General features: G+C 46.4%; 1 protein-coding gene across 1 annotated transcript in view; it reads left to right on the top strand.

Moving 5' to 3' along the window:
* Positions 1-4,186: 4,186 nt before the first annotated feature.
* The window catches only part of BANP (BTG3 associated nuclear protein), a 115,446-nt gene continuing 105,889 nt past the window's right edge, over positions 4,187-13,743 (top strand). The window contains exon 1 of the mRNA XM_088172120.1: positions 4,187-4,306. The gene's annotated coding sequence lies outside the window, so the exon portion shown is untranslated. The remainder of the gene's footprint in view (positions 4,307-13,743) is intronic.

Genomic DNA, 13,743 nt, shown 5'->3' on the forward strand with positions numbered 1-13,743 from the left:
CAGGATTTCACCATGCCAGGGGTTGGAATTTGCTGCTCTGGATGAGGTTCCAGCTGACCTGGATTACCCTCCTGGCTCTGCCACGTGGAGCTGTGTGGAAACCTGCTCAGGGACATTCTGTCACCCTGGCCACAGCTGGACACCTCCACTCAGTTTATTTTACCTCTCACACCTGAAATGTTTGAGTTACAAATAATATTGGATGTATGAAAACGGATGCATGCCCAGAATTCAAATTCTACTCAGAATCATAGAAGGATAAAATCCTCTAAAATCTGTTGGTGGAATGACTCCCCTTCAGGCTTTGATAATTCCCCAAAAAACCACTCAGATGATAATGGTACCTGATCACATAAATGTGGTCTGGGACAAATGTGACCAGAGCTGGGCAAATCTCAGCTGTGTAGGGGAGTTAAAAGGGAAAAGAAGCTGTGAATGATTCTGGAAGATCCCAGCCAGGCAAAGTGTAAACACTTTGTTTGGTTTTTTTTTTGTGCCAGGGGCACATTTCTCAGAAGGGAAGGAACCTCCCATCATTTTTTTCTTTTCCATGATGTGTCCAGGGAGATGGAAGAGCCTGTAAATAAATAAGAGAGCATGGAGATCGTGCCTGACCCTTCTCACCTTGTTCCTCAGACTGGCAGCAGTGACCCTACAGCACCAGGGACTTTGACCAGAGAGGTGGCAAAATGTGTCACGATGTTTTTCTCTCTGCTGAGGGGATTCAGGGCCTTCCATCCCTGTTCATGTAAATTAGAAGTATTTTTATTGAATAAAATAGAATTTACTCAGCAGAAACCAGAATGAGATCAGAGTACTGATACAGAGGAAACTGAAGTACATCCAGGAGTAAAACCAAATGATGCTGGCCTGGTTTCTGTTACAAATCACAGAACAATTCTGAGGGGATTGAAAATGGATGTGACATTTGAAAATTAAATGATGAGCTTCTCCTCATATGCTGCTACAGCACATTTACAGATAATATCAATATTCTCCTGGTTAAAGAGGTATTTTATGTAACTTTTCCTTAAGCATCACTGACAATACAGGACAGGCTGTGTTTGTAAGGCTGGGCTTGTTTCCCTCTCCAGTTACAAGAGATATTATAGAGAAAATGAATAAACTCAAACAGAAAGAAATGAATAAACAGGGGAGCTTCAAGTACTCTTTTTACTTGGGTGTAATTGAGGATTTTATCCTTAGGAAACAAAATTATTCTTCCAGCAAATACTCTGGAGTGACTTCTGTGCCCTGCTCACTTCTTCCCCATCCCTTTTTCCCTGTGTCCCCCTCATGCTCAGCACTGAGGATAATTATGGATATTTGTCACTTGTTTAAACAAAAGCTTTGTTTGACAACCTTTATTTTCCTGCTGCAGCTGCAAAATTGTGTGCACAGTGTGTTAATTTTTTACTTTTGATGCTACAGGAAGGGTTTTTTTTCCCTAATGAAAAAAAAAAAAAGGGAAACCAATGAATGAGATCCCAATCTCTCCTGATCCACAGCAAACACGTGAAAGCAGCAACTTCCGTAGAGAACAATGGTAAATGAATGCTGAGACCAGGGTGCAATAAGCTGGATACTTCCTGGAAGCAAATTATTCCTCATAACATGGCAAAGCACAGACAGAAAATGCAAGAGACTGCAAAAAAAAAAAATAAATAAAAAGAGCATGAAAATGTGAGGAAAGAAAACAACAAAGAAATCTCTTGTTTTATTTGTGACAACAGACTAAGGGCAAGAGGGGGTATTTTCTCCTGTAAAATTAAAAATTATATATTAGCAGCCTGAAGTTCTCAGTTGTTTTTATATGAGGACAGGAAATTAAGAGTGGATTTGATGTAGGCACTTGAGCAAATTATCGTGGTTTAAATCAGAATAAACCTTCCAGTGTATCAAGTTCTTCTTGGCATTTGTTCATAGGCAGACTTGTCCCAGGGTAAAGCGAAGCCCTCATTCACTGAATGGGGATTACACTGAATTTCATTCAATTATTGCAGAAATAGTCACGGGAGCTCAGTTTTGGCAGCTCCTGAAGCTCAGGAGATTGTGAAGCACAGGAAGCAATTACCCTTTGGTCAGTCACTCATTGGTACTGGGAATCAAAGACCAAGAGGCAAATCTGGGCCTGCAGATTTAAAAGAAAAATCCTTTTCCTCCTGCTCTTTCCCAGTGTTTTCAGTCACACTTCGTGCTGCATGAAACGTTTGTCATTTCTGGCTGTGCAGTCTCAAGAAAACACAGGATAAACCACCATAAAGGAGCCTTTCCATGATTTATTGCTGTCAGCCATAATTTTAAAAAGAAATGCCTCCTGGTTTGGAAAAAAATCCCAACTCATTGCTATGGTAAAGAGGGAAAAACTCTTACAAGGGGTGAGGTAATTGTGGATTCTCAGCTGCTGGATCAGACTGGCAGGAGGAGGTGCTGGAGCGTCCCTTGGCAATAAATTGTTTTATTTGTTTATTCTGCTGTTATCTCTGATCAGAGTCGCAGACATCAGTTGGATCCTGCCAGTATTTCCTGCAGTTAATTTGAGATAAATTAACTTTGGGTAAATATTATAACTGGTTTATCACAAAGACAATTTCTGTGTTTGTGTTGGGAAACAATTCATGGCTCTCCAGAGGAGAAACACCTCACACCTCCAGCAAACAGGAGTTCATTATCCTTGTGATGACAATATTAAGAAAATATGAGAAAACAGGGCAGCTTTTACATCGGGCTGGTTTAGGATGGCAAAAGTTTTTTCTCTCCACAGCAGGTGGAACATGGGTATTTGTATCCCTGTTTTTCCAGCTGGGACCTGCAATTGCTTGAGTCCAGAAGAAATTCTTTAGCAAAACCGTTGCAGGGCAAATCGGTGCAGCAAAGCGTGAAATAATCCAGTGTGAAAAGTCAGATTCTAAGTGGTTTAACCTTTGAACTGCCTAATCTGCTTGTGAAGGGGGAGAACACTGTAAATAAACCAGCAGGCTCAGCTGAGCACTTCCAAACCTGCATGAGGGAACAATTTCCTGACCTGCAGGTGTCTGAGGTTCACTTACAGCTGTACCAGAGTTCAGCTGTGTGACATGACACTGCAGAACCCCATTGAACATCCCGTTTGGGAATTTTTATTTATCTAAGTTAAGGAATATTTGAATGCAGGAGTCTGAAAGTCCCTGCTGGCTACGGTGAAGCGGAAAAGTGAAGCTTGGTTGGTCTTTATTGGGCAACACCGTGCTATATAAAGACACAAAATCGTCTAAACTTTGTCCTCGTTCAGAGCCATATGCATACACTTCCTCTGTGCTTCTTTTTTGGGAGCTTTCTGCGTATTTTTATCTCCCCCAGAAGGTTCACGGCGCGTTCCCCACCCTCGCCCAGCCCTGTTCTCACAGCACAAGCGACAGAAGAGCGAGGCTGATGAGATAATTTAGCAAATTCCCACTTGCTGCCTGCTGCTCAGCTGTGCTCTGGGCACGGTGACATTTCTCTCATTTGTGTGACAGTGACATCCAGCTCATCCCAGCTCCGTGCCCAGGAGCTGTCACAGGAGGAGGGATGTGATGGAAGGAGCAGAGAAAGGAGCAGGGGATGGGCACGGTGTGAGTGACTCTGGAGGTGCAGATCCGTCTTTAATCTGCTGGCCGAGTGCTCCAGAGTGTCCAGGGAGGGGAATGGAGCTGGGAAGGGGCTGGAGAATCCCGAGGGAGCTGGGAAAGGGGCTCAGCCTGGAGAAAAGGAGGCTCAGAGGGAATTCCTGGCTCCGCACAACTCCCTGACAGGAGGGGACAGCCCCAGGTCGGGCTCTGCTCCCAGGGAACAGGGACAGGAGCAGAGGGAACGGCCTCAGGCTGGGCCAGGGGAGGCTCAGGATGGACATCAGCAGGAATTTCCCCATGGAAAGGGTGCTCAGGAATTGGAAGTGCCCATCCCTGGAGGTGACACTGAGTGCTCTGGGCTGGGGACAAGGTGGGGATTGGGCACAGGCGAGACTCGAGATGACCCCGGAGCTCTTTTCAACGAGCCCGTCATCCAGTGATTCCGTGATTCCCTGACTACACTTCCCGGCACTCCCCGCGCCACCCGCGCGTACTACAGGTCCCGGCGTGCTCCTGCGGGGGCGCGCGCGCTGCCCTCTGGGACTCGTAGTCCGGTCCCCGCTGCGGCGCCTCGGCGGGGAAGGGCGGGGGCATCGCGCGCGCGGGCGCGGCGCGTGCGCGGCGCGGGGCCCCGGGCCGGATCTCTCGCGAGGAAGGACGCCATTATCGCAGCCGCCGCACAAAACACCACGAGAACTCGGCGCCCGCCTCACACGGTAACGCGGCGCCCCGCGGGCGGGAGCCTCCGCTAGCGCGGCCACCCCTCGGCCGCCCTCAGGGCCCCGCACGGGGGACACCGAGCACTCACCGCGCTCCCGCCGCGCTCCCCGGGCCGAGAGCCGGCGGGGAGGGAGCGGCCGAGGCGGGGGGGCCGCGCGCCCCCCTCCGCCTCCTCTCGTCGCTCTCATGGGGGTCACCCATGATTCGATATCGGGGAGGAACTCCTCCCTGAGAGGGTGCTGAGGCCTTGGCACAGGTGCCCCGAGAAAGCTGCGGCTGTTCCCATCCCCGGCAGTGCCCAAGGCCAGCTTGGAGCAGCCTGGGCTAGCGCAAGGTGTCCCTGGCCGCGGCAGGGATGAGCTTTAAGATCCTTTTTCACGCAAAGGTTTGGCCGCTCCCCGCTCCGCTCCGGGGGTCACCCCCTTACCGGGTTCCGCAGAGCTGGGCTCGGTGTCCCCTGTCCCCCCCGGGCTGTGTGCGGGGCTGGGCTGGCAGCGCTGCTCCATCCCCTGCCTGCTGCGGCCGGGGAACATCATCCCCGAGTGTGCTCATGTGGTGCCTGCCTGGCCTTTTCCATCCTCTTCGTGCCGGCCAGCTCTTTGACATGGAGTGCTTTAGTGGGACATTGAGGAGGAATTCTTCCCTGTGCGGGTGCTGGGAATCTGGCATGGGTTTCCCTGGAGCTGCCCCTGGATCCCTGGAAGTGCCCAAGGCCAGGTTTGGACAGGGCTTGGAGCCACCCGGGATAGTGGAAGGTGTCCCTGCCCATGCAGGAGGTGGAACGAGATGAGTTTTAAAGTCCCTTCCCATCCAAATATTCCAGGATTCTCTCCACACACTCGGTATCCCCATGCCCTTATTTGCAATTCAAGTGTTGCCTCCTTTTCTCTCCCTCCCTTTTTTTTTTTTTTGGTTTTATTTTTGAATCCATGCACAGTGGCAAGTTGTGTATTTCACCAAATATAGTCATTTTATCCTGCTATAGCACGGATAGTTCATGGATCAGTTTATTTTTGGAGCTCTCCAGGGAAGACCTTTTGAAATAAACAAGGGTTATTAGCAACTGCGAGATTGCTTTGGTGGAAGCAGCTTTAAAATGGTATTTTTGGAGTGTTTTTGGTATTTTTCTTGCCTTCTGTATGAGCCGTGGTGCCCTGTCAGTACCAAGATTTCAAGAGGCAAACCTGCCATTTGTATAACTTGAAATATTTCAATCCAGATTTTAAAATACAAACAAAAAAGTGTTTGAATTTCATAGCAGTGACTCCTGAAACTGAGGGTTTTCTCTGTTGGGAAGTGTTTGTATATGTTATTCTATATATTTTAAATAGTTGTTTATAGAAATACACCAGAATAACAAGACTGATGCTGAAACCTCTAAACACCTTTTCCCATCATTCAATTGAAGGAGTTCCATTGCCAGTAATAGATGTTAGGAAGAAAGAGGAATTAATTTACTGAGAGAATAAAAAGATGGAGGTCGGATTTGGGAAACATTCCCTCTTCTCCAGAGGACAAAAACATTTTATAATTTCGTTTTTCCAGTTTATCATCTCTTCTGTCTGAATCATCCAGCCGTGTGAAAGTTGTGCGTTTCCAGAGCAGGTGTTAATTAAGGTGCTTTTAAAGTACTAATTGATTAATAACATCCAGAGTAATTGAATAAAACCATTAAGGGCGTGGTGCTAATGAGCAACGCTCACAGCTGTGCACCTGCTCCAATAAATACATTTGGAAAAGGCTCCTTTCCTGCCTGTGCTGCTTTTAACATCATTTTTCTGGAATTTTGGGTGATGAAGTGAGGAAAAAAACGAACTTTTAGTCCCAATGAGCTGCTGATTGTAGATTTACCTTGGCTTGGGGAAGGAGTTGTGGTGTCCCATGGGATTCCCAGCCAGGGAATTCCAGGGAGAGGCTCCTGCTTGTAAGGACTCGAGTTTGCCTCTGCTTTTCCTCTTGAGCTTTCCCCATAACTTGTTAAGCTCTGTAGGAGCAACATATGAATTTATTTTTGTCAGCATTCCAGGGTTTTCCTTTATTTTTTTTCAGAATTCCAGGGTTTTCCTTTATTTTTTTGTCAGAATCCCAGGGTTTTCCTTTATTTTTTGTCAGAATCCCAGGGTTTTCTTTTATTTTTTTTTTATCAGAATCCTAGGGTTTTCGTGTCTTTCCTTGAAGGAACCCTGGAACTGGAATTGCTGGGATTGAGCCACTTGTAGGAGGATTCAGAGCAAAGCCAGTGGTTGGAATTAGAACCTCAAAATCTCTTTGTATGCAAAACTTTGCCAATAAAATTTTGGTCTCAGGTTCATTTCCTTTAGTTTGAAACTTGATATTTAGTTATTGATAACTGAAATAATCTTATTTTCTGTTCAATCCATATTCATTGAAAGGTAATCGTCATCTTTCTTTTTTTTTTCCTTCCCCCAAGTAAAATGAATAAAATGTCTTCACAATCACATAAACCACTCGTTTCCTTGCAGGTTTAGGTATTTAAAGGTGCTGGAGAATAGTGAATTTTGCAACCAGTTAGACAGAAAAATATCCAAAAGGTTTAATTTCATCACACTCTTGGTATGTGGGACTTGAAATAAAATAATTTGTGGTGTTGTCTGCTGAACAGAATCATTTTATGTTGCTTCCTGTTTGTAACCCCTGACTTAGAGCACTTAAGGGAAAAATATATTCATATATTCAGTTCAAACCTCTGAAAATGTGAATTTTATCATGGAGAAGAATGGAGGGAATTGATGGCAGCTGGAGAGTTCCCCTTTCCATCCCTGCTCCTCAGGTATAAACAGAACAACCTGATCCTCTCTGCCAGCCTCTGAATTCAAGGTTTGGGGAATTTAAAGCCGAGTTTAGTTGGGATTTTTATTTGAACTCCAGAGAGGGGAGCTGCCAAGCCAGGATCAGGTGGTGGAAATGAAAATTCAGAATTTAGAGGCAGGATGGGAGGTCGGGCTCTGCTCCCAGGGAACAGGGACAGGAGCAGAGGGAACGGCCTCAGGCTGGGCCAGGGGAGGCTCAGGATGGACATCAGCAGGAATTTCCCCATGGAAAGGGTGCTCAGGAATTGGAAGTGCCCAGGGAGGTTTGGAGTGCCCATCCCTGGAGGTGTCCCAGCAATTCCTGGATGTGGCACTGAGTGCTCTGAGCTGGGGACAAGGTGGGGATCAGAGATCCCAGAGCTCTTTTCCACCCTCAATAATCCTACGAAAATAATTCAAATTTTGGAGAGCTGCTCAGTTCATGTCTCCCTACTAAAATGATGCTCTTCAGTTTATTTTCGTATTTTTGGCAAGAATTTGAAGATCCTGATCTCTCTCTGTTATAAAGCAATGCTAAGGTCTGGTTTGGCAGCTGGAATTTTTTTCTTTTTCTTGATGCCTACAGCAGGAAAACCCATTAGAAGACTTTGGAGTGAGCAGGTTGTATTTGATGTTGGCTTTGCTGCTTTTTTTGTAGTAGCAGCAGCCTGTGCCAGCGCTGGGGGCTGTCCTTGTCTCCCCTGGAATTGCTGGATCAGAAACTTTTCCAATGTATTGAGGACTAGCAGTGCACATAGTAGGAAAAAATGTGAAAAAATCATAAATTATTATTCTCTTTTGATGCTAAAGGTAAGCTGCCAGGCCAGGAGGGAATGGTCCTAAGCTGCAGGAGGGCAGGGATAAGTGGGACACGGGGGATGAATTCCCCCCTGTGCGAGTGGGGAGCCCTGGCACAGATTCCCAGAGAAGCTGTGGCTGCTCCATCCCTGCAAATGTCCAAGGCCAGGCTGGACAAGGCTTGGAGCCAGCCGGGATGGTGGAAGGTGGATGAAAATAATCCTGGAAGTTTGTTCTTTGAATTTCCTGGAATGATGGGATACCCTGAGCTGGAAGGGACCCACGGGGATCATCCAGCCCAGGACATTCCCAAAATCCCAAACTCCTGGGCACTCCTGGCAGTGCTGTCCAAACTCCTGGAGCTCTGTGCCCATTCCCTGGGGAGCCTGGGCAGTGCCCAGCACCCTCTGGGGGGGGGAAGAACCTTTCCCAATTTCCACCCTGAACCTCCCTTGAAAGTCCTTGCAGGATTTTTGGAGCCGTTCCCAATAGGAATTCTCCATCTAGCGGCTGAAAACAAGAAAACATCGCGACACAATTTTGCCGGCTGGGCAAGTCCGCTCACACATTTGCTGCTTTTCAGCAAACTCTACAAATTGTGCCTGGTGTGAATGATCCCTGTCAGGAATAATCCCACCAGCACACAGAATTCCAACCTCTGCCTTAAGGCCTGGAATCTGCAAGCACTTAGATCCTTCCCCGGGGGTGGGCTGCTGGAGTTCAATGGGATTAAATGGCTGTAAATTGAATTCAGGCCTCTCTCTCTGTGTGTGTGTGTGTGTGTGCAAACACCTGAAAGCAGAGCTGCACACGTGGCAACATTTCCTGGGCAGCTCCCTGGGGGATCATTGCACGCAGGCTGTGCCAGCAGGGTTTGTACAGCATGAACAGGGAATTGGGGGCTGGAATTGCTGCTTTGTGTGACCACCCACTGCCACTGCTGGTGTTCAGCTCCTGGGAGCACACTGGGAAGCAGGGAAAGCATTCCTGAATTATTTGTTGGGTGTTGTGTTAGGATTGGTGCCAGGTTTGGAAGAGTTGGGGAAAAAGACATCCAAGCAAAACAGTTCCTTGTACCAGGTGGAATGAAAAAAAAAAACCAACAATATTTTTGCAAGCAAAACAATAAACCAACAATAATAATGGGAGCTTTTGTGGTAATACTTGAGAATTTCTGCCTCCCTGGGAGGTTTTCTACTCCAGAAAGTTTCCAGCTCCTTTATTCTTGGAGCAACTGTTCCCTTTTTTTTGGTTGCTATCTGAATTTTATCACTTGCACTGGAGTTCATCACCATAATATCTCTGTGAGTGATATTTATTTGGTATATCCATCTCCAGAATGTTGTGGCTGGTGTCCTGGTTTTCCCAGATAGGGAATATTTCTGTCTTTTTCTTTTTTTTGGGAGAATAGACATTTTTCCCAATCTTTGGCTAAATCAAAGCTGCTTGTCTACTATTACACTCATTTTGAAGCTGTTAAACTGAAATGTTTGTGTGGTTTTACTATGAAATTTAATTGAAACACAATGTTTTTCCTTGCTTTTTAAGGTGGATTGAGGATAAGGGTGACAGCCAAACAGATGCTAAGAAAAGTTATTCTCGTTTGTAGTTTTGAGTAGTAAGAAGGAAGTGTAAATCTGATCTCTTCCTCCTAAAATGAGTTTTAATTCACATTGTGGTGGGCTGCAGAGAGCTGGGGCTCAAAGGAGGCTCTTGGATTTATGGTTTTTTGAGCCCTGCATGCTCTTAAATTGTTGCTTTTTATTCTGTTACATTTGCACTGCTGTGACTTTTTTTGGGAATTGGGAATTAGTGCAGGAAGGCTCTGTTCCAGCTGCCAACCAAAGTGATTTTATCGTGGAGGAAAAGCCAGGCTCTGGGCTAGAAAATGAGTGCAAGTCACAGAGAGAAAAAAGAAAAAAAAATATAATTGTTGTGTCCTGAGCTTTGTAATTCTGGGAATAACTCAGGTCTGGAATTATCCCAGCATTCCCATTTGTGTCCTTGGAGCTGTCCCAGAGGTTGTCCCCAGGACCCTCCAGAGGGGGATTCCTCTTCCTGAAAACCTTCCCAGGGACAACCCTCTCCTGTTCTTGGGGTGCTGCTTTATGAGGTTCCAAGTGGAGTTAAATGTGAATTATTCCTTGCCCAGGGACAGCTCAGTGTCCCTCTGGGCTGTTTGCCTTCAGGGATTGAAATAAAAATTGAATTAATGAGTGTTTTGTCCTCTGCATCTTCCCTGGAGAGGGTGGGTGATGTTTGCACCATAATCCCTGTGCACTTTGAGGTCATTTCTCTCCTCCTGGGGATCAGCTCTGGCCTGTGCTGGATTTGTTCCTGGCACTGGGCTGGGCTTTGTGTTCTCCTGCTTTGGAAAACCTTGAAAAGTGTCACTAAATCCGAGTTTTTACAGCATGAGGAGCTTTGGCTCTAAAAAATGGGCTGCTGGGCTCAATTAATTAACGAAATTAATTTGAGGAGAACGGTTTTACGTGGCCAGGGGCAGGGAGAGATGGGATATTGGGAAGGAACGATTGGGAATGGATTTCCTGAGAAGCTGTGGCTGTCCCATCCCTGGCAGTGCCCAGGGCCAGGCTGGGCAGGGCTGGGAGCAGCCTGGGATGGTGGAAGGTGTCAGGATTGCAGTGGGATCATCCTCAAGGTCCCTTCCCACCCAAACCATCCCATGACTCCAAATGTGGTCGCATAAAGATTTTGGGAAGGGGAAATTCCATATTTGAGAATTGCTTTTAATGGATTGAAAAGTGGAATGAAGAAGAGGAAGAACATTTGAGTTGGGCAGAGGGAAATGACATTTTCCAGCTTTTCCCACACAACCAGCAGGGAATATTTGCCCCAGTGCAGGTTGGAATCTGAGGGAAGTTTTTTTTTTTTCATTTCTCAGTAGCACTGGGAAATGTCCAAGAGAGCTCAGCTGCTCCAGCCAGAGCAGTGCAATTCCACACTCCAAGCAGAGCTTTGGAACGTGTTTTGATTTTTTTTAAAGATAATATTTACCCTTGCTAATTAACGAGAGAGAAGATTTCTGTTTTGTTCATGTTCTCCTGTGTTAACAAGGCATTGGATGGGTTTGATTATCCACTTTGGAATGCTGCCTGTGACTCAGGAAAGCCATCAGATATTTCAGTAAATAGCTTTGTTTACAAGGGGCTGCTCAGAAGAATTATTTGGAATTAATGTTTTAAAATAGATTAATTAAATTACATTAAACTTGTGTGTGGAAAAGCTAATCTGGAATTCAGGTGAATTTAATTTAGTTGCTTACAAATATTAATTTACTTAATTAAACAAAGGCTGATTGAATTCTGTGTTAAGTGTATCAATTCTGAGTAAGAGTATTGGCAGAGATATTTCATGTGATTTATCTAATCAGCTTTAAATTTATATCTTTAGTTGTCTGTGATGAGGTTTTTTTTACTATTCCAGTCCTGGAACCACTTCTGGGCAAGTGCTTATAGGATGCTCAAGGCTTTTTGCTCCTGTTTTTGAGGGGAAATGAGATAATTTTTGGTTATAGTTTCATTTATCCAGCAGGAGCAGGTGTCTGGTGGGATTGTTGGATCAGAGGAACAAAGTGGGGTCTGGCCTGGGATGGGGAAAGGGGGGACAGTGGAGGAGCTGCTCTGGCAAGGGCTGCAAGAGCCCTTTACCCCAAGGAGTTAGAAATGTTGGAGGAAACTGGGATTTTGATTATTGAGAGTGGAAAAGAGCTCTGGGATCATGGAGAGTTCACCCTGTGCCCAATCCCCACCTTGTCCCCAGCCCAGAGCACTCAGTGCCACATCCAGGAATTGCTGGGACACCTCCAGGGATGGGCACTCCAAACCTCCCTGGGCACTTCCAATTCCTGAGCACCCTTTCCATGGGGAAATTCCTGCTGATGTCCAGCCTGAGCCTCCCCTGGCGCTGCCAGCCTGAGGCCGTTCCCTCTGCTCCTGTCCCTGTTCCCTGGGAGCAGAGCCCGACCTGGGGCTGTCCCCTCCTGTCAGGGAGTTGTGCAGAGCCAGAAATTCCCCCTGAGCCTCCTTTTCTCCAGGCTGAGCCCCTTTCCCAGCTCCCTCAGGATTCTCCAGCCCCTTCCCAGCTCCATTCCCTTCCCTGGACACGCTCCAGCCCCTCCCTGTGTGTCTTGGATAAACCCAAACCTGTCCCGAATTCAGTTGTGCCCCAGGGGACAGTCCCTGCTCTGGGGCTGTGGCCATGCCAGGGCTGGTGCCAGCCAGGTGCCAGTGGCCTCTTGCTCACCTGGGCACACCTGGGCTCCTGTTCAGCCACTGTCCCCAGCATCCCCAGTCCTTTCCAGTTCTTCAGCCTCAAGCTCCAGTGGTTGTTGTGTCCCAATGGCTCCAAAAGAGGAAATGTTCCTGGCCCAGGGCTGGGACAGGAGCTGAGCTTTCCTTGCTGTCCCCTGCACATTCCCAAGAGATAAGGAATTTTCAGGTTCAGACTCACAAAGCTCAGGAAGCTCCAAGCCACCCCAAAGCCTGTCCCCTTTGGAGGCACCCAGGGAACTGTGGAGATGAGGAAATCCCTCCAGGACACACCACAACCTGTTCCTCCCTTAAGACTTGGAGGAGCCCCTGGAATTCTCTGGGAGAATCCATAAGTGCAGCATAGATGTGCCAAAAGCACTGGGCTGCAATTGCTGGGAGCCTGGCTGGCCAACTTCTCCTTTCATGGAATATTTTCCACTGCCTTGTAGAACCTTTTCCCCCATCCCCTCTCCCAGATAGGGGCAAAGTGATCAGAAAATATTCCTGTGTTGATCCAACTTCCATGTGCTGCTTGGGGGAGGAGAAGTGGGCACGTTCCTTGGCCCTGCTGTGGTTTTATCCCCAGCTTCCTGGCTTTCTGTTAATATTTCTTTTTTATAATTTCAGATTTGTTCCTGGGAATAGTTCAGCACTGGTGGCTGGGTGCCAGTGTACATACACTTAATTTAGATTTAATGGGGACTAGAGTTTCAGACAGGAGGTGGAAATCAGGGGGAATATAGAGCAAATTTGGAGAAAAAAAGTGTTTTATGTGAGAAGTGCTGGTAAATACTTCTCTGAATAAAGAGCCTGGAAACTGTAATGGCAAAGTTACTCTGAATTTGTTGACTGAAGCTTTTTGAAGCTGATAAACTCCTCTAACTCTCATTTTATCTGGATTTCACCCTTGGTTCTGAAAGCAAGGCCAGCCCACCAGTACAGTTTATTATTAGAACTTGAACTGGTGAATTTGGAAGAGGGACACTTTATTCAAGATATTGATAACTGCAGCTTCCTTGGGCATTGCTTTCCTAATCTCAAAATTTCCAAAATTTATTTGTTTTGCCTTTTATGTTTTGATGCAGGATGGCAGCAGAAGGGAATTTTGTCCTGGCTTTGAAATGACAGAATTGTGGCTGATTTCTTCCAAGTTGTCAGACTTAGTGAAATTGGAATAAAATCAGTTTAAATGGAAATAAACCCTGATGTTACAGGCACAGATTTCTCTATGTGTGTTGTAGCTGCTCTGCCAGTTGTGGTTGTGCCCTTGTTTCAAGGCTCTGGGACAGAATATTTGGATATTCCTGAGGTGTAGTTGAACACTTTCAGCCTATGGCCCATGAGAGGTGGGCAATGAGAACAGGAAATCATTTGAAGAAAAGTTGAATTTAATGATTTTTAAATTGAATTTTGAAGGCACGTGGTTGGATCGTTGGGTCGTGTGTGCAGGGCCAGGAATTGGATGGTCCATGTGTGTCCCTTCAAAATCAGGATTTTTTGGGGGGCTAAAAATGTGAAGCATTAAAGTAGATTTAAAATTATCATTTAAAA

This window comes from Sturnus vulgaris, chromosome 12, assembly GCF_052056855.1.
Source record: "Sturnus vulgaris isolate bStuVul1 chromosome 12, bStuVul1.hap1, whole genome shotgun sequence".
NCBI lineage: Eukaryota > Metazoa > Chordata > Aves > Passeriformes > Sturnidae > Sturnus > Sturnus vulgaris.